General features: G+C 41.1%; 2 long non-coding RNA genes across 2 annotated transcripts; one reads left to right on the top strand and one right to left on the bottom strand.

Moving 5' to 3' along the window:
- The first annotated feature begins 198 nt into the window (after positions 1-198).
- Positions 199-7720, top strand: LOC138956460 (uncharacterized). The gene is made up of 3 exons (XR_011452661.1): positions 199-722; positions 1452-1502; positions 7246-7720. It is a non-coding gene; the product is annotated as an uncharacterized lncRNA (long non-coding RNA).
- LOC138956461 (uncharacterized) lies at positions 1931-9941 on the bottom strand. Its single transcript, XR_011452662.1, has 4 exons — positions 9654-9941; positions 8215-8454; positions 7306-7446; positions 1931-3475 (listed from the first exon to the last, which is right to left on the bottom strand). It is a non-coding gene; the product is annotated as an uncharacterized lncRNA (long non-coding RNA).
- Positions 9942-21337: the final 11396 nt, after the last annotated feature.

Consider the following 21337-nt stretch of genomic DNA (forward strand, 5'->3'; position numbering starts at 1 on the left):
TTTGATGACATTTTTGTCAAATAATCTTCGGCGAAGCCCGGACTTTGGTATTGTACTTCAGCTTGGAGGCTTACAAATTGATCAATGAGTTTGCTCATTAAGATTGTCATTGACATCATATTTTCGCAAACAGATTCAACAAATTCTGAATAAAAAAAAATATATACATATGTCATGTTTACTCTTAAAGGTGGTCGTCTACATTTTGACTTTTTTCCAATAATCGTATGGTTAGATTTCGCTAAAAAGTTATTTCAGATGATGAATGAACCATGGGGCAAAAAGTTACAGAAAAAAACATATATGTAAAAAAAGTTTTTATTTTTTGGGAGCGTGACTCACGCTTCCAATGTTTACTTTTCTGTTTTCTGAGACCATGTGCTTTGCCTAAAAATATCGACCAATCAAATTATTAGCGGCGCATGCGCAAAAACTCATTTATGGTCCAAAGATGTCTGCCATCTTGCGCCAGTTACGTAAAAAGCAAACTTGTGATCGATCAGGGCGGCATAGGTCTGAATGTGTACATTTGGGGGACCAGAAACAACCCTGAGATGCAGCGAAGTTGGAATTAGGCGCCAAATTCAACCGGCAAGTGGCAAAAACACTATGATGCTCATTGAAAGTTACGTCGGGGGTGTGCTCAAAGTACTTTTGGCAAAATCGCAAGCAGGACAAAGCCCTGGGAGTTTTTCCTGTGGAAGAGCATGCTGAAACGGAATGTAAGTATAATTGTTGACATTACACCCAACCTTTAGCTTTACTTTGATCTTCCATTAACTTTACTTGTATATTTGAATTCAAACCTAGTTATTACGTTTCACAGTTCTGAAACAAAGCTTGTACGTACATGATTACCATTTCACTGTAGGCTGAAAGGGCGCGTCCGAACATTTCATACTCAAAGGCGGTTTGACATCTTAAACCGGGCTTACTTTTAGATCTGGTTTTTACATTATCCACACTTTTTCCTTTTCTCAGCTAGTGTCGTGTCGTGGTGTGTGTCGTGGGAAAGGGAGGGGGGAGTTGCATTTTCAGTGGCCGATATTCTACTTCGGACAGATCATAGATCTATACAGACGGTATCGCTAACTCGTCATCTATGGACAGATCAAGCTCATCCAGATGAATAGAACTAAAATGTCAAATTTTTTTTAGAATCTTTTGATCTGTTCTTAGTTTTTACGGTATGGCTTCAGCTACATTCAATCTGCGTGTGCCTTACACGAACGACTGTTGAAAAAAAAAATTCTCTTCAGAGATTCATGATACTATTCAGTTTTAACCACCACGTTTTTACATTGTGTGATTAAATGATAAGGTGACGTGCATCTTCATGCAGTCGCGCGCGCGCGCGTGTGTGTATGTAGGGGGTGGGGGGATATGTCTGTCTGTGCCCTCTGACTTCAACATAAATTGTGTGTATTCAACAGTAACGTTGCACATTGCAGATCTGTGCGCCAGGAATGTGGACAAGGAAGCCGCAGTTTGAGCAAGCAACGGTAAGCTATTTTATTCGAAAGCTGTTTTATTCGATTACAGCGAGTCCGTTTGTAAGCAAGCTTTTATGATGTTCCTGTACACAACCTTCATCGATGCTACAGGGATACTGTTTCAAGTTTTTAACATTGAAACTGTGTGTGTGAGTGTGTATACGTGTACGTGTGTGTGTGTGTGGGTGGGAGAGAGAGAGAGAGAGAGAGAGAGAGAGAGAGAGAGAGAGAGAGAGAGAGAGAGAGAGAGAGAGAGAAAGAGAGACTGTCTGTGTGTGTGTGTGTGTGTGTGTGTGTGTGTGTGTGTGTGTGTGTGTGTGTGTTCGCTCTGAAAAAACGAGAACACGCAAAAATAAACATCGTATTTGGTCAAGGTATCAGAAATATTTAGTGTAATAGCTAATAGTGAAGGGTAACATTTTTTTTTCTCATAGCCTTTATTCATCAAGCTGACAGTGACAACATAATAAGGGAACACAAACAAATTAAATAACATATCCACAATTACTATAACAACAAATGCAAGCGGACCAATAGTTGCAACAAACTTCAGGCTAAATAACATCAAAAAGAAAGGACCAGGGGAAAAAGAGAGATCACACGTATCTAAGAAAACAGCGGTAACCCATTTGTATGTCCGAATGTATCATTAAAACCACGATATCCACATCTTGCCTGTTCTAAGTGTCATGCAATCATGAGTAGCAAGTGGTGTAAAAATTGAGAGACACAGAAAGGCACAGTCGTTCCCATGAAAACTTTTGGCTCACCATCTCAGATTTAGACAAGATTGTACATGAACAAAGACTTAGATTCGACAACCTGGCTGCTTCATGCGCAAAGTGATAATTTATTTTGATGTGTTATCATCAAAGATTCCTGCTTGTGTTCGTTCACAAATCAGTCAATAAAAAACAATCACAAACTGCACCCAGGCTGATTAGTTGATGTGTTTAGCGATGGTCTTTTCAGGCCTGGTCTGTTCTGAGACTGTAAATCGAATAGTTTACTCGGGAAGGACTGAACCTTTCACATCAATATTCAACAAAAACCAACAAAACGTCTGAATAACACATACGAGAAGGGGGGGGGGGGGGGGGGGAATTAATGTGTGTGCTTTTGTTATCAGGGGAGGGAACCATCTAATCCGAGCAAAATTACCTCCCTTGATTTGTCTTACGTGATACATGTGCAAAGTGAATAAAAAGTGCATCAGTCACAAACAAATACAACTATTTAGCAGGATCAATTAGTACACTTGATGCATATATGAATGTTGATCTATTCAGAATAATAAATAATGTCCCGGCTGATACTCCCTGCTAAATTATTAGCAGATTATCATCGATATTTGTGTTTCCTATGCACAGCGTTTGTTTTTCGGTTGTTGTTTTGGTTCATGTAACGTTTCAGGCGTATTCTCAAGACATTTAGAGAACTGTTATGGAAGCCTGGAGATCAAAGACAAAAATGTATTTACTGTAAAATGCAAAAAAAAGAAAACGGGTTTTCCAATAGCTCCTGCCATTCTGATTGTGGACTTTAGCATGCATAGCCGTGTCAGAAGACATCAAATATACATGCAGCCCGATTACTTGAAATGTGGCATCGGTATTAAGTGTGTGTGTGTGTGTGTGTGTGTGTGTGTGTGTGTGTGTGTGTGTGTGTGTGTGTGTGTGTGTGTGTGTGTGTGTGTGTGTGTGTGTGTGTGTGTGTGTGTGTGTGTGTTTTGATGCAGCTGCAGAAGTAAAGAAGCTAATGTCTTACAATATTTTCAGAAATGATCGCTCTTAGTCTATGTTTTACTACAGAACTGAAGGAGCAATGGTTGAGAGTGAGGGGGTAGGTATGCAATATACAAGTGGGTAGATTTGTGAACCATCTGTGTGCCCGCTAGGTGGAAGGCGTCCATGGCATCCATGTAAGAATACATAGCTGCTCTGCCGATTCAGGATGAAGTCATAAGTGTCCAAGCCATTGTCCTGCAAGAAAAAACACGTCATTTTCAGTCCATATATGCATTTCCGTGACTAAGCTTTGGTTTAATCATCGGCCTGATAATGATGACCTAGAAGCAATAGATGTGTTATCAAAAAAGATTGGAAAAAAAAGTAAATTAATTCTTTCCTTCTCCTTGTATTTATCAATGTGTTTATTCTTTTCTTCTTTTTTTTTCCCTTGGCTGGGAAGGGGGGTGGTGGTGGTGGAGGTGGGAAGGGGGGTGGTGGAGGTTGGGAGGGGGGGTGGTGGTGGAGGTTGGGAGGGGGGGTGTGTGTGTTGTAATTGTAGTTGTTTTCAAACACTTCGGACAGATACTGATGCGCCGGAGACATAGAATTTTTCGGGGATGCATAATCTTGCGATCAGATGTGCAAGATGGTGATTGTTCTACACTACTCGTCATAAAAAAAACCTTTACATATGCGTTTGAGGGCAGATCTTTATGATGAGGCCGTTTATCGTAAAACCAATTATATGACTGGAAAGGCCTTTTATGCCCCCAACTTATTCAGAAAACAGATTGAGTTTACATGACGTAGTGTCGATACAGTGAAGCCTACAACACAAACACACCCCAAAATCAAATTCGCAAAATCAAGGTTCCCGCGTTAAAATTGACAACGAATCAGAACTGCTAAAACAAAACATGTTTAGCATGTTCTTAGACAAAACAATCAAATTTGCATCCAAAGTAAGTCATGGACGCTATGGCATGCTGAGCGCGCGGTGTCAATCCTCTCAGCAGGCATAAAAGGCAGTTTTTAAAGCCGCTTTAGCGGGTAATGAGACAAAAAAATGGTACAAATCACGGTAAACATTTTTACAAATCACGTTTTTGCGCCCGATATTTTCTTGTCAACTCCAAAGTCAAGGGACGAATACGAAATCCCTTGACTTTTGGGGTAGCGCGACTCTGTTACTGTTAATTTTAAGATTTTTATTTTTAATTTTTATTTTCATTACTCGGAGGTCCCATCGTTGGGAAATTCCGGTCGCTTCCTCCCAGTGGAAAGCTAGCAGTGACAGAGTCGCACTACCCCAAAGTCAAGGGATCTATTAGTCCCCTTTCGCCGTTATCCCAATTCGCCCCCATCCCATTTTGGCGACATTTCTTAGGCCAAGTGTCATTTTACCTCCATATCATGTACCATTAGCTCCACATCCCATTTTGGCGCAATCCCGTTTCGCCGTTGGCCCATTTCGCCCCCATCCCATTTTCGCGACATTTTAATGGCCAAGTGTCATTTTACCACCATATCATGTACCATTAGCTCCACATCCCCTTTTGGCGCAATCCCGTTTCGCCGTTATCCCATTTTGCCCCCATCCCATTTTCGCGACATTTCACAGGCCAAGTGTCATTTTACCACCGTGTCATATCACTAGCGCCACATTCCATTTTGTCGCCATGCCGTTTTGCCGTCATCCCATTTCGCCGCCATCCCTATTTCGTGACATTTTGGATTGTGGCAAAAATGGGATTTGGCGTAAACGGAATGTCTTCCTTTTTTTATAAGGGGCTTATGTCAGGTCTTAATTGCCTATATTGGACATGAATTGGTTTATACGATTCGAGTTTTTACGCCCTCACGGCTTTTGATGTATGCGTGTTTAGGTGGTATCAGCCATCTGCACTTAAGGTAGAATGACCAAGATCTTTAACGTGCCATTGTGGTGACACGGGGGTGGGAGATGGATACCGTCTCTGGGTCTGCACATAAAGTTGACCCGTGTCTGTCCCGGCCCGGATTCGACCCAGCGACCTTTCGATCACAAGTCTAGTGCTCTACCACCTGAGCTACCCGGGCCCCATGTCTTCCTAGTTGAATAACGCAGTATAGTAGTATAGTGAGACTTGGCAAGAAAAATAAATAAAAAATGGGATGGCGGCCAAATGGGATGGCGGCCAAATGGGATGGTGTCAAAATGGGATGTCGCGCTATTGTTATGACACGGTAGTAAAATGACGCTTGGCTTGTGAAATGTCGCGACAATGGGATGGGGGCAAAATGGAATGCGGTGAAACGGCATTGCGGCCAAATGGGATATGGTGTCAAAATGGGATGTCGCGCTATTGTTATGGCATGTTTGTAAAATGACGCTTGGCTTGTGAAATGTCGCAAAAATGGGATGGGGCAAAAGATGGGACGGTGGCAAAATGGGATTGCACCAACATGGGATGTGGAACTAAAACCACCCCCACCACTCAGCGTAGAGGCTCTAAACAAGAAAAATTAATAAAAATAAAAGGCAAAAATAAAAGGCATGCATTACTTTGTGGAATGCGATATTTTTACATTTTTACAAATCGCTGTTTTAGGTTCGACGTGATTTGTAAAATGTTTTTACATTTTTACAAACCACGGGTTAACAGTAACTCGCTAACGCATTGCCTTCAAACTTTCGGAGAGTTGTGCTAACACATGTTGTAAAGTACTTTCGGAATTTCAAGTAATTTAAGACATTAGGTCTGCTGTTATTTGTCATGTCAGAAACAGTTCTTAAATTGACGATAGGTTTTTGCTGAATCATTGAACAAATTTTATTTGTTGAAATCTTCAAGAACAATGACAGATGCGCCACATACTCAAATTTCATGTACATATTTTATCAGACATGGGTGGTATGAGGATTTCAACGCGAAAGTAGTTTTTTTAAGAAGTTGACTCATTCAGAGCGCTGAGCGCAAATGTCGGCCTACGCATAGCAAAGCTCACTGCCAACACGCTTAACTGATCAATGGCTCTTGAAAAAGCATTTTCCAAAAATGTGTGTGTGCGTTTAAACAAGTGCACTTTGAACAGCCATTGGTGAAACTGTATTAAATTTAAGGGTAAATTGAAGCTTTCATTTTTCTAAATGCATGCTAATTCTAAAAAAAATTCTGTTCAATCGGACAGGGTACATCTTTATTTTTAAAACTCTTTCTGGGATGTCGCATAACAGCAGAACTAATACCTCACATGACTTGAGATTTTGTGTGTACTTTACGACATGTGTTAACACAAATCTCCGAAAGTTTGAAGGCAATGCGTTTGCGAGTTACTCAAATGTACCATTCTTTGTCTTATTACCCGCTAAAATGGCTTCAAAACTGCCTTTTATGCCTGCTGAGAGTATTGACACCTACACCGCTCAGCATGCCATAGCGTCCATGTTAGACAAGATATGTGAACAACACATACTGATTTGGATGCAGATTTGATTGTGTGAGCAAGAGTGACCCTGTTTTTTTAAATATTTTTTATTATCTCAAATTGAAGAACAACTCATTTTTTGATTTGTTTCAGCTGTTGTGCCTAGCAGTGTTGTTTTGCCATTTTGAAGAAGACTGGGTGACAGGGTGACCCCCCAAAAATGCAACCCTCAAAAATGCTACTAACTTCTACATCTGTTGACCGAATCACTTTATATTTGGGTGACATAAACTTCAGCTACCGTGACACTTTCACAAAGGGGCAATTTTGTAGATCAAATGGTCAGACTTTTGTGCTATTTAAAAAAAAAAAAGTTGCCAAGATGTGGAAGGGTCATGCATAGGCTTAAGTTTATGTCCCCCAAATATAAAGTGATTTGGTCAACAGATGTAGAAGTTATTAACATTTTTGAGGGTTGCATTTTTTTAAGGTCAACCTGTATTTGCCAAAAAATCAGCCTGACTGGGCCATTTCTACTTTAGTATTACGAAGTGAATTTCCAGGATGTTGTTATAACATTTAAAGATTTTTAAGTACTATTTTTGTAATTACAGGTCTTTGACGGGTGGTTATCAACCTCCCTTTACCTATCTTGGTAGTGGTGACACACACACCTGGAAGGACATGTGGCTGCACTTGAAGTAGGCTCCTCTGGGAAGGATCCTCTGCAGGCCATGCCCAAAACCGGGGATGGGAGCCGCTCAGCAATGGACAGGACCAGCTAGCTCCCCCGCGGTCATCTCGTTAATCATGTTCTGACCAACACAGTTAAAAGTCCTATTGTCATGACATAATGTGATGCATTCAAATTTTTATCCATTTTATCTGTTTTAGTAGATGTAGTATTATGAAACCAGCGGCATATAGATATAATTATAAGCCATGCGCACTTGACCGGCATTCATGTAACTTTGTGGAATTATCATCCCATATCTCAGGCCAATGTACACCAAAGTTGAAGTAAGTTGCATAAGTAATTCATGAGTTATCAGCATTTTAATGGGTGGCATGTTTTTTTTATTTTGTTTTGTTGGGGGGGGGGGGGGGTGTTACTTTGTACATGTTTGTGTGTGTGTGCTTTATGCATTCAGATGTATACATATGTAAGAGTGTATGCATTAAATAAGTTGGTATATAATTAAAATTCTGTTGTTAATAAATTGTGTCTCGACTGATTGATGGGATTGTCGATTTTGTAAGTATCCTTTTAAACAGCAAACGGAAGTATAGTGTGTCACCACCGCCCCCGCCCCCGCCCCCCCCCCTCTCTCTCTCTCTCTCTCTCTCTCTCTCTCTCTCTCTCTCTCTCTCTCTCTCTCTCTCTCTCTCTCTCTCTCTCTCTCTCTCTCTCTCTCTCTCTCTCTCTCTCTCTCTCTCTCTCTCTCTCTCTCTCTCTCATATGCACACACACGCATTTACAATATACAGCCCATACTTGAATAACTGAGATTAACATAAGCACTCAAGCAATAACAGAGAGAAGAAATCTTCAAACCATTACATTTGTAACCACACAAACTCACTGTAAGACTAAGAGACTGGATCTTTCTTCCCGATAACTCTTGGCGGCAGCTTCTTGAGTTGCTGTCCGCATGCGGACTCTCTGTGTCCTTGATTCCCTTTAACGTCCCCGATTGCGCTGACAAACAATGTAACACTGCTGGCCCTGCCCTGCCTCTTCTGACCGGTGGAGACGATGTTTAGCTCAGAGTTGAGACATGAGATAAGCGTACTTTGTTCGACCTGAGTATCGAAATGGACAGCTTTTGCAGAAAAAAAAGAAACAACAAAACAAAACTGTTAAAAGACATGGACAAACGGTTATACTTGACGGACATGAATCATAAGTGAATAAAATACGTGGCTTATACCTACCATGCAATACAGTACAGTGTTAGTTTATTTATGCCATAAGGGGCAAATGTATAATGAGTTACACGTTTGGCATTTTTAAGAACTATAAATGCATACATGAATCGTCTAAAACATGATCAGGTATAAGAAAACATGATCAGGTATAAGAAAACATGATCAGGTATACGAAAACAAACACGTACAGATACTCCGATTCACTCATACTACCACGTGAATGTCACACACACACACACACACACACACACACACACTGACACACGCACGCACGCGCGTACGCACGCAAGTACGTACACATACATGCACACACGCACAAACAAACATCCACAGACATACGCACGCACATTTTACACATACACACAAGCACGCACATTTTACACACATACGGCACACTGCACACATAGACCTAAGAAATACAAAAATAAAAACCAGCTGCATTCTAAGATTCGACCGGAGAATCTAGATCTCTGATTTAACTGATTCGGTTAGATCTGTAGTTGTTAGTCTTGCAGGAAAATCAATGGCTATTCTGACATCGATGTTGCGGGTAGTAGTCTACCGGCGTAAACGCATTATAAATGAAAGCACACAAATCAAGGACTCTTGTTGGAAAATACCATTGTTTTTGATTCCGATCCTTATTTTGTAGTCGAAATGTTTTGTGTGTGCAGAAATACAAATTTAGATCGATTGCAAGCGTTTTAGATTTCATTGTCAGTGTACGTGTGTCACTGTGTCGGAACTGTGCCTCTCGAAACATTCAGTTAGCGTTAGACCTATGCTTTTGCTTTATTTTTATGATGACTCCTTAATTCCTGAACCGAATCATTAAGCAGAGCCTCTTTGTAAACCGCCATAAAACAAAGTACCGTAATGTGCAATGCTGAAAGCGTAAATCTGACTTTTGAGAGGTTCCCTGAAATGCGTCAACTCGGCTAAGATTTAAATATCTACGAATGACGAACACAGTACGTGAACAGAGCAAACAAATTGCTTGAAACTGTTTTGTTGCATTAGGAAGCCTTGTTTGCAGCCACTTAAAAGTCTTATACGACAAGAATGTATTGCATAATTGATAAAAAGAACTTACCAGAGAACTTTCGTCAAGCCAGCGGCTGCTCACCGCTAGGAATTCTGGGTGGTTGAGCACTTTGAAAACTTCCGGTTTACATTATGTTCCGAATAAGGATATCCTACTACGATTATGTTCCAAATAAGGATATCCTACTACGATGGAATACATCAATGAATTTTCAAACGGCTACACTTGCTCCGTCCTTTCTGATCGGAGGGGTGTTTTTTTTTGAAAGTGTTAGTGAATGGATTAAACATTTTAGCGGTCAAATCTCAATTTCTGTGAGAAAATGTAGACGAGGACCTTTAAAATGTGATCACAATAATAACGAAATTAGGTTAATTGGAGGGACCGGCACGGTTGGCCCGGGATTTCGTGGGTTCGTACCCCGGCCGGGTCATACCTAAGACTTCAAAATTGGCAATCTAGTGGTTGCTCCGCCTGGCGTCTGGCATTATGGGGTTAGTGCTAGGACTGGTTGGTCCGGTGTCAGAATAATGTGACTGGGTGAGACACGAAGCCCGGCTGTGCTGCGACTTCTGTCTTGTGTGTGGCGCACGTTATATGTCAAAGCAGCACCGCCCTGATAAATTATGGCCCTTCGTGGTTGGCTGGGCGTTAAGCAAACAAACAAACAAAAAGGTTAATTAGTACTACGAATAAAATTTAAGAAATCGATCCAAATTTTCTTTCATCTGATCCTTAATCATTTCGTGATTGCAAAACCATATATATAGGATATGTTTTATTTAAAACATGCTCAGTAAATTAAAAAGAATACAGTAAAGCGCGCTTTTCTGCTCAACGCAATTGAGGTCTAACGAATGACGTCTCACAACGTGCGCGGTCGTCCTTGGCGGTCAAGAAAGCCGCGGGCGCCGCCGCGATCGGGAAAGCCGTTTGGCTCATAATCATTACACGTGTAATAAAACATAAATACACGCGTAATAAATGATTAATACACGTGTATTTAATTCTTATTGCACGTGTAATTTATCTTTTTACATTTAGTCAAGTTTTGTTATGCTATGGAATAGCATAATGATTAAATACACGTGTAATGAATATTTCATACTGGTGTAAGAAATGATTAAATACACGTGTAATTAACATTTCATGCGCGTGTAAGAAATGATTAAATACACGTGTAATTATGTATTACACGTGTATTTAATAATTTCTTACACGTGTATGAATTATTTATTACACGTGTATGAATCAATCATTACGCGCGTATTAATTATTTAGTACGCGCGTAAGAATCATTTCTTACGCGCGTATGAATTATTTATTACGCGCGTATGAATTATTTATTACGCGCGTATTTAATCATTTCTTACACGTGTATGAACAATGTTTTACACGTGTATTTAATCATTTCTTACACGTGTAAGACATGATTAAATACACGTGTAATACATTTTTCATACACGTGTAAGAATTGAATAAATACGCGTGTAATAAATATTTCATACAAGCGTTAAAAATGCAGGAGTGACGTGGTTAAGCGACTTAAAAACTCGGACTGGGAATCCACATGAAAAACACTCTATGCGTCTTCATCGCCTCGCTTTGCACGCTTACAGCTCAAGATGGCGGAAGCGGCAAACGTCAATGTCACTTTAGAAGGTTTGCAACAAATTGATGCAATGGTTCACCTTTCGGCGGGTCTGATCCAAAAAAATCCCCTCTAGCGGCGTCGCCATTTTGAGAGATCAATCGCGCGCGAACCGGAAGTAGAATAGACGAGAGTTGTTGCTTTGCAAGTCGTATATTTTGCGATTCAAGTTTTAATTTATTACAGGTGTATCTAATGATTAAAATACACGTGTATTTAAATCTTTTCCTACACGTGTATTTAATCATTTCTTACACGTGCATGAAATATTTATTACACGTGTATTTAATCATTTCTTACACGCGCATGAAATATTTATTACACGTGTATTTAATCATTTTTTACACGTGTATGAATTATTTATTACACGTGTATGAATCAATCATTACGCGCGTATTAATTATTTAGTACGCGCGTGTGAATCATTTCTTACGTGTATTTAAATTATCAAAACGCATGCACCTTAACACAGCTGACTTGTAATCTAGCCTGAACTACGAAAGCAGCCACACGCATACTCACAGAGGCACGCATGTTTGTGTGACCGTTTGCACGAATAAACATCATTTTAACGCACACACACACAAGCAAGCGCACGCTCTCCCTCTCCGTCTCTCTCTCTCTCTCTCTCTCTCTCTCTCTCTCTCTCTCTCTCTCTTTCTCTCTCTCTCTCTCTCTCTCTCTCTCTCTTTCTCTCTCTCTCTCTCTCTCTCTCTCTCTCTCTCTCTCTCTCTCTCTCTCTCTGAGATCACAACATCAAGTAAAAACAAGTCGCGTAAGGCGAAATTACTACATTTAGTCAAGCTGTGGAACTCACAGAATGAAATTGAACGTAGTCCACCGCTAGTGCAAAAGGCAGTGAAAGTGACGAGCCTGTAGGAAAGCTTATTTACCTTGACAGTCCTAGTTGTGTTTCTAAAAGGCGAGTCATGCGCAAATGAAAGGCCGGGCATGGCAGGATATGATCCGCTGACTGGGCATGGCATAATTTCAACTCCACGAGTCAATAAAGGATTGACATACTCGCATTGCACACACAAGAGCTTCACATTTTTCAATTCATGCACCTGCTCATCATCAATTGTATTTCACAAAAATTAGATCATTCATGTTGAATTCCAAGATTTACTCATTCGAACTCATTATTTTTTTATCCATTTCACGCATCTCAATTTTTACAACTGGTAACAGCCTATGGCAAAGAGCTCTACCGAACCATGTAGGCAATTATACCCTGAGTATTCCCCATTCTCAGAAAACGGCCCTGTGCACCCGCCTGTGCCGATTTAGAAGCCTTTCCCCAACTAGGGGTTGTTTTGTACTTGTCACGCCTGTCCTCGATCAGAATGGAAAAAAAACACCCTAGGAGGTGGTCCAGAATCGGGCATACTTTGATTATTTTCAGTCCAAATAAATCACACAGACTTTGTTTATACAAAATCACATACGAAGCCAGAATAAAAATTCGATGCGATGACCTACTTCTGCTTCGCCATTTGCTTTCTCACGTGTTTCGGGAATATCATCGGGATACACTCGCCAGAGGCTCGTGGATCCCTATGATATTCATCCGCTGGGTCTTTGTGCGCGCCTTCGTGAGCGAGGCTGGTACTACATATTGTTCATACGAAATGACAAACACAGGTTACAAGCGATAACGCGCAAAAGTACTGGTTTATTATTTTACATCTGACACTAGGGATCAGTAATGTATAGATATATAGTTACAGTACCACGTAATGCGGTAAAAAACTTATGAACAGAAAGAAAAAGAGAAAAGAAAACAAATTATTAGACATGGCAAAAGTATCAAATGCATTAACAAGACACGAGAAGTAAAAACAAGAAAAATAAACAATCACAAGACAGGCGAAGACAAACAGACAAGAAAGTTACAATTACCAAACACTCGTTGGTTAGTCCTTCAACAACAATAAAGAGTTACGTTCTGTACGTTCAACAACAATAAAGAATTACGTTCCGTACGTTCAACAATACCATAAGCACTAAGAATACTCAAGAAACTTAGCATACATACGTTTAAAACCAAAATGGCTAGTTTCAGAAAAATACAAAACGTTGACTCATCAGGCCAGGAATACAAAGCAAACTGTCATACCAAAAAAGTCTAACGACAACGTTCCTGCGTTAATCAAAGTCACAAACAAGATATTTACTCATCCACTTTCTCTCAATAACGTTACAAGAAATAAGCCCGTTTACAAACGATCACCACAGACCGCAAGCTTCTTTTACCTAAATTCTTTTAACGTAAGGCTGAAAAAGTCGGAGAAAACGTTTCACTTCGAACTTCGTTAACCACAGAAAACACAAGTTATCATTATAAACATTAGCGACTTTCTAGCGTCTACAAAACATTGCTGTACGTTCACAACACTAGAACAGTTGAACACACAATAAAGAAACACTACAACAAGTCAGACTTTCAACTCACGTTATACATAAACAACTCACAAAGTCATTACAAAATGGCGACCAAAACACAACACAAACAAGTAACAACAAAATTACCTTATGCGCTGTGTGGGTTGACCAGCAGTACCAAAAACGTGTTGCCTCACAAACGAAGGGCACAAAACGATTCACACTTGAGAAACAACTGTCTCCAAGAACATTACGTTGACGTTAAAACATAAGAAACACTCCGTTGGTTCACTTGATAACCTTCATACGTTTACATCAAAACCAAACGCTTCCTAAAACCCTCAGATCGACTGACGAGACAGGAGTCAAGCAGCGGTATTTATGGAAACAAAAACCTAACATGGAATAGTTATTCAAAAGTCAAAGGTCACCGGATTGACCAACCAACAACATTCCTAAGACAGAATCGGGTGAAACTACATCCTCCATGCGGCCGTCGTGTAGTTAGGTGTGAAGGGCTCCTGATGGACGAAAGGAGCGCTCATTCCGACGTGATGGGGGGCGTTGACATCCTCTCTACGTTGAGGTCCGTACGCCTCGTAGGTGGCGTTGTTGGTAGTAGCGGCGCTTGTAGAGGCGCTGACTCCAACGACGAGGTCCACGACAGGTAACGCGTGCTGTCGTGGCTCAGTCGTTGTGGTTCCTGCGACGAAGTTGGTGACAGCAGCGTTGACAGTAGAGATGTCACGGGTGCTGGCGGCTTGGCAGACAGGAACAGACGTGAAGTCCATGGCTGGCTGGTGTGTCCTTTGGTCAGCAATGACGGCAGCTTGACTGACAGGAACAGACGTGGCGTCCAAGGCTGGCTGGTGTGTCCCTTGGTCAGCAATGACGGCAGCACCTGTCCCTATTCCTATCGCTGTTTGTTCATTGTTTAGAGGAGGGGCTTCAAGACTGTACAGGGGAACGGAAGGACGAGGGTGGAACCTAGTGTTCAACAAATCGACTGACGGTAGATCAGGGAGATCCTGCTGAACTGTTTCACATTGTTCTAGTACCCGTATCCTAGCCTGCCGCTCTCTGTTGATACTTTGGCGTTCAGTAAACTTGATAAACCTCAACGCCTTCTTCTGCTTTAGTTCATCAAGAGCTGCTTCAGCTGCATCGTTAGCCTGCCTTTCAGCTTCTTTAACACCTGCTTCAGCTGCTACAGCTGCGTCTCTAGCCTTCCTTTCCGCTTCTTTAAGAACTGCTTCAGCTGCTACAGCTGCGTCGTTAGCCTGCCTTTCAGCTTCTTTAACAACTGCTTCAGCTGCTACAGCTGCGTCTCTAGCCTTCCTTTCCGCTTCTTTAAGAACTGCTTCAGCTGCTACAGCTGCGTCGTTAGCCTGCCTTTCAGCTTCTTTAAGAACTGCTTCAGCTGCTACAGCTGCGTCCCTAGCCTTCCTAGCTGCTGTTCTCTCAACTTGTTGTCGTTGCAAAAGATCCAGTTCACTGAGCTGAGCTTCCTTTATGGCTTCTGCTTCGACCTTAATGCCAATAGACACAGCCTCTAGCTTAAGAGTCAATTTAGCCTCTTCAGAGCTAACACTTCCAGAGCGGAGAGACTCAGGGTGAGAACCGGCTAGGCTACCTGATCTTCTGCTGCCTGACTTGAAGCTAGCTGGCTTGTAAATGGCTGACCTAATGCTAGCTGTTTTATGGCTGGCAATCTTACCACTGGCTGACTTGTGGGTGGATGACCCAACGCTAGGTGTAACACTGCTATGCCTGGAAGTAGGCTCCTTAGCCACCTGCACGCTAGTCGTTTGTCTGTCAAGAGCTCGATCAATGTCAAACATAATGTTCTGAACTGTTCTCTGAACATCATCCCAACTTTCCTGAATGGTTTCACCGCTACCAATACTACGAAGACCTTTCTCTATGTCACCAAGATCCTTGTACATGCTCAAAACAATTTGTTTCTGACTGGTTAACGACTCTTGATTAGGAGTTTCTTGGTTAAGCTCTGTTACTACCTCACCGATTGCTCGTTCCAAGAATGTTCGTTGTCTTGCAAAGTTTCTAGTTTTGATCTCAATCTGGTAATCTCTACCTTTTTCAGTAGGCTTAATGTCACGCCTAGGCCTTTGAGAATGTTCATCTTCATCGCCGTTAATGTCATAACCTGAAGCTTCCAATGGTTTATCTGCTGGAATCTCCTCCATTACAATGTTCGCTTATTCAAAAGCACTAAAAACCTACATAAGGTTTATCTGTTTAAAAAGTAAAATGAATCGATCTGAGGGTCGTTTGGGATAATACACAAAAGTCACAAAAAATGCGCCGGATACGGAGTAGGAAGATCTCTAACCGACAAGTTGATCTATGTCGAACTATGGTTCACTAACACAGTGACAGGTAACAATAAAGTCTTTTGCTGGTTATCAACAGCTACGTTTACGTTCATTGAGCATCAATAACAACAGTTCTTTACATTCACTTGGCTGGACTTCAGCTAAGTTTGTTTACTTTAGCTAAAGTTCTTTCACTGGGCGTCAGCAGCTAAGTTTTTTACTGGACGACAGCAACTAAAGTTTTTTACTTCACTGGGCAACAGCAAGCTAAGTTTTTTACTGGACGACAGCAACTAAAGTTTTTTACTGTGCGCGCCTTCGTGAGCGAGGCTGGTACTACATATTGTTCATACGAAATGACAAACACAGGTTACAAGCGATAACGCGCAAAAGTACTGGTTTATTATTTTACATCTGACACTAGGGATCAGTAATGTATAGATATATAGTTACAGTACCACGTAATGCGGTAAAAAACTTATGAACAGAAAGAAAAAGAGAAAAGAAAACAAATTATTAGACATGGCAAAAGTATCAAATGCATTAACAAGACACGAGAAGTAAAAACAAGAAAAATAAACAATCACAAGACAGGAGAAGACAAACAGACAAGAAAGTTACAATTACCAAACACTCGTTGGTTAGTCCTTCAACAACAATAAAGAGTTACGTTCTGTACGTTCAACAACAATAAAGAATTACGTTCCGTACGTTCAACAATACCATAAGCACTAAGAATACTCAAGAAACTTAGCATACATACGTTTAAAACCAAAATGGCTAGTTTCAGAAAAATACAAAACGTTGACTCATCAGGCCAGGAATACAAAGCAAACTGTCATACCAAAAAAGTCTAACGACAACGTTCCTGCGTTAATCAAAGTCACAAACAAGATATTTACTCATCCACTTTCCCTCAATAACGTTACAAGAAATAAGCCCGTTTACAAACGATCACCACAGACCGCAAGCTTCTTTTACCTAAATTCTTTTAACGTAAGGCTGAAAAAGTCGGAGAAAACGTTTCACTTCGAACTTCGTTAACCACAGAAAACACAAGTTATCATTATAAACATTAGCGACTTTCTAGCGTCTACAAAACATTGCTGTACGTTCACAACACTAGAACAGTTGAACACACAATAAAGAAACACTACAACAAGTCAGACTTTCAACTCACGTTATACATAAACAACTCACAAAGTCATTACAAAATGGCGACCAAAACACAACACAAACAAGTAACAACAAAATTACCTTATGCGCTGTGTGGGTTGACCAGCAGTACCAAAAACGTGTTGCCTCACAAACGAAGGGCACAAAACGATTCACACTTGAGAAACAACTGTCTCCAAGAACATTACGTTGACGTTAAAACATAAGAAACACTCCGTTGGTTCACTTGATAACCTTCATACGTTTACATCAAAACCAAACGCTTCCTAAAACCCTCAGATCGACTGACGAGACAGGAGTCAAGCAGCGGTATTTATGGAAACAAAAACCTAACATGGAATAGTTATTCAAAAGTCAAAGGTCACCGGATTGACCAACCAACAACATTCCTAAGACAGAATCGGGTGAAACTACTATTTTACAACCAATCAGTAACCGATCACGCACTCCGTGCATGCCCAAAACTTAAAACGGTATATTTAACAGAAAGAACATCAAGGAACTAGCTGACATCACAAAGCTAAAAACACGTGAGTCACACGTATTCTAAAACTTGCAACGCAGATTCGCAGGGCTCACCTCAAAATCAAAACACGGAAAATAGCACGTGAATCTCACGGTGTTCTAAGACTAAACAACGCAGTTTGTGACGCTCCGACCAAAACCAGGTCACAACAACTGAACAAGGAGCACGTGAATCTCACGTAAAAATATTAACGCTCCACAAAACGGGTCACAACAAGGTGCTACAATAAAAACACGGTTTACTTCTTTTTACATCATGCAATGGCTTGAGCAAACGTAATTACAACAAAAGTAGGTGACTGCATGCCACATCGGCATGCACAGTCTTGACTGAAATACAAGCCATATAAAAAACCACTCGTGTTGTAACCTATACATATATATATATTCCTGATATATATTATCTGATGCTCCCAATAGGCTGTCTGTGAAGGGATACGTGCTTCTCTCTCTTTCGTTTTATTTTAACAAATCTCAGAAGAAAGTCTCTGCTGACTTTCAATTGTTTCTTTCACAACGTACGTCTGATGTTTTATATTTTGGTCACTGTGAAAGTTGCATCGCCTTTAAAGCGATCCAATTGGAAAAGTCTTGCAGAAGACTTCTTCTTTACCAAGTCCTGTGTTGAACGGCAGTGAAAAGTTGACCGCTTTTCCTGTTTCACCTTTTCAAAAATAGATCTCACTTGTTCGCGAATTCATTTCTGGATCTGCAGGCTGGTACAGAGTTACCTCCCTTTAGGCTGTTTCAAATTTCCCTTGTTTTAACCTAATTTCTTGGTTAATACTTGTCTAAATTTCTAAATTCTCTCTTAATAAATATTGATTCCACACTTGTGGAAGTGTTTCCTTTCACAGATATCCCACTGGGGTTGTCAGATGAGCGTAGTCTCCCATGCCAACAGAAGCTACCATTCAGAGAGTGGTTTCCTTCTTAGTTGGATACCATGGGTTGACAGCTCTCGCCATCTGTACCACCTGACCAATGATGAGACACAATAGTGTCAAAACATGTGTCAGGTCCAAGTACTAAAACAATGGTCCTCCTCAGGACTAGATTTTATTGTGATACGTCCCCCACAAAGGGACTTTTCTTTGTAAATCTCGGTCCCCCCTGAGGAGGGTCTGATGCTCCCAATAGGCTGTCTGTGAAGGGATACTAAGAGATTTTAACAAATCTCAGAAGAAAGTCTCTGCCGACTTTCAATGTTTTCTTTGATTACAAGTCAGCGTCTGCAGTTAAAACGCACTCATACAAATGTCAACAGCACTTATTCTAAATCTACATTGCAACCTTCGGTAAATTCAGAGACACTCAATTAAACAATGATTGAACCATGTAAACAAACAACATGGTTCAAACATTCAATCATGATTCACCCATCTCAGTACTAGTGCAACAACCTCAGTGCAGAACTCAAGAAGTCTGCAGCAAGCACTTCCATTCCTTTTTTTCTTTGAAAGGCCCACTATCCAACTATACAGCATCAATATCTTTTCCACACAAGCAAGCTCCACAGCTACAATCAACAGCAGACAGAGTAAGCTTACCATTATTCAACACAGATTCCCCAACCTCCTAAAAGGTGTGTGTGCATGTGTGTGTGCAGGTTATTTCTGAGCGTTCAATGGCACGGGCACTGTCGGTGTTACCCAAAGGCAAAGGGGAAGAACCCTAGCTTGACCGGATTAGCTTGATCAGACTTTACATCTGCAGCCAGAACACTGAGACTAACTTCTGCAAAGTTAAAAATGTAAACACATGATGTATGCTCAGAATCAAATAAGTTGTTTCAGATCTTTTTAATTTGACATCCCACCTAAGCAATTCACTCGCGCGCACGTGGGTGTCTGTGTGTGTTCGTGTCTCTCTGTGTGTTCAACAAGCAAAGATGCACTGCGTCAGTAGGGAGATTTAAAAGACAGCACGTTTCGTTTTGCAGCTCGTTTCGTTTGGTGAATGAGTCACCCCGCGAAAGGGAACGTGAAACGAGACGGCATAGGCCGCAGACAAGATTTAGATGTATTCACGTTTCGTTTCGGAATGAAGGAAGGGCGATAAATCATCAACAAGGAAACCGCTGTTCGATTTGCTTTTGAATGCATTTTAGTTTCAAGATAGTAAAGAAAGCACACACAATTAGTCCTTACGGCAGGGCAATAACCCCTTGAAAAATACATCGGAAAATGTTTTAATGGTTTTGGGTAGTTTAACTCCTGAAGTTTACAAATCCGCAGGATGACATCTTTAAATCCTTGGGCAAATTGAGACAAAATTAATTATAGGAAAATTAGCAAATGTTGATTTTTGGCTCACGTAAGTGTAGCCTATGCGATCGTAACTTTGTCTGTCTGTGCGTGCGTGCGTGCGTGCGTCTGTGCGTGTGTATGTCTGTGGTAGAAACTCTAACATTTGAAGACGTCACATTACATTGACGTCACATTATGACGTAAGAGGGTTAGACGTCACGCGAAGGAAGTACTGACAGTCTCGGTCATTATTATTTTGAGCGCGCCGAGACTAGTTGGCAGTCGTGTCCTTGTAAGTAGGCTACATGCAGACAGACAGATCTAGATCTAGTGTCTCGCTTTCTTGCACAGTTTCACCTATGCTCTTTCTGTGTGTGTGTGTGTGTGTGTGTGTGTGTGTGTGTGTGTGTGTGTGTGTGTGTGTGTGTGTGACGGAGTGATTGAGTTTGTGTTACTGTTTGTCGATTTCTTACGTGAGCCTTGAAGGCTTCGCCTCTTGTTTTGTTTAGACACAAAAGGCATTCCATAGAAAAAAGGGCTAGAATGGCGTCATAACTTCATGACGTCGGGAAAACGTAATGAGTAATATGACGGCACGTACAGTATGGCCTGTAGTGTTGTCCGTGTCCGTACTTGAGCTCCTCTTCCAAGACAAAAAACAAAGGCATTTGACGTGTTTCATTCTGCTAAATGGAAACAATTTGCACATGAGTGTGTATGGAATTACATCCAGGCTGAGAAGATGTGAAACCTGTGTTATTCGTGGACTTGTGATTAGTGCGTATGGTGTTCCAAAGCACAGGTTTCACTGTCGAAGATAAAACTTGTAAATTGATCTTACAAAATGGCGGGCGATGATCAAAGAACAAAGTGAGAGACTAGTTTTCTCCGATTTGATTGTTTACCAGACGATAGAGCTATTTTAGATGGAAGCGTATGCCATCTGGTGACAGCTGTTCATTAACCAGTGTCTTCGTAGGAGTGCTTAATTTCTCTGCAGAAGATCCATGCGTAACAATCGGTGAAGTCTTTCAGCAAATGTCGCAGTTTGTAAGCGAGTGCTACAGGTGCAAAATCTCAAACAACATATCACGTGAGATATATTAAACCTGGCTAGCTAGAACCTCCAAGCACCAGTCCACATAAATCAAAAACTACCGCCCACATCAGCCCATTGCTGAACGTCCATCTGAAAAGGGCTGTATTGCAATTCTACGGGGATCTTCCAAATCTTGATCCGGTTGACTCTGGGTGGTTGTAGGATGGGCAGAAAACCGCCTGGAGTAGAACCTACACCAACTGAAGTCATGCTAATTTTGAAGTGTGGCTGTGGAGAAATTTACCATGTGCAACAGCATGCTGTGTTTGCGCAGTCGGTCAATGTGCGTGTGCCATCTTATGTCGATGTCT

The sequence above is a fragment of the Littorina saxatilis genome, unplaced genomic scaffold (assembly GCF_037325665.1).
Source record: "Littorina saxatilis isolate snail1 unplaced genomic scaffold, US_GU_Lsax_2.0 scaffold_437, whole genome shotgun sequence".
Lineage (NCBI taxonomy): Eukaryota > Metazoa > Mollusca > Gastropoda > Littorinimorpha > Littorinidae > Littorina > Littorina saxatilis.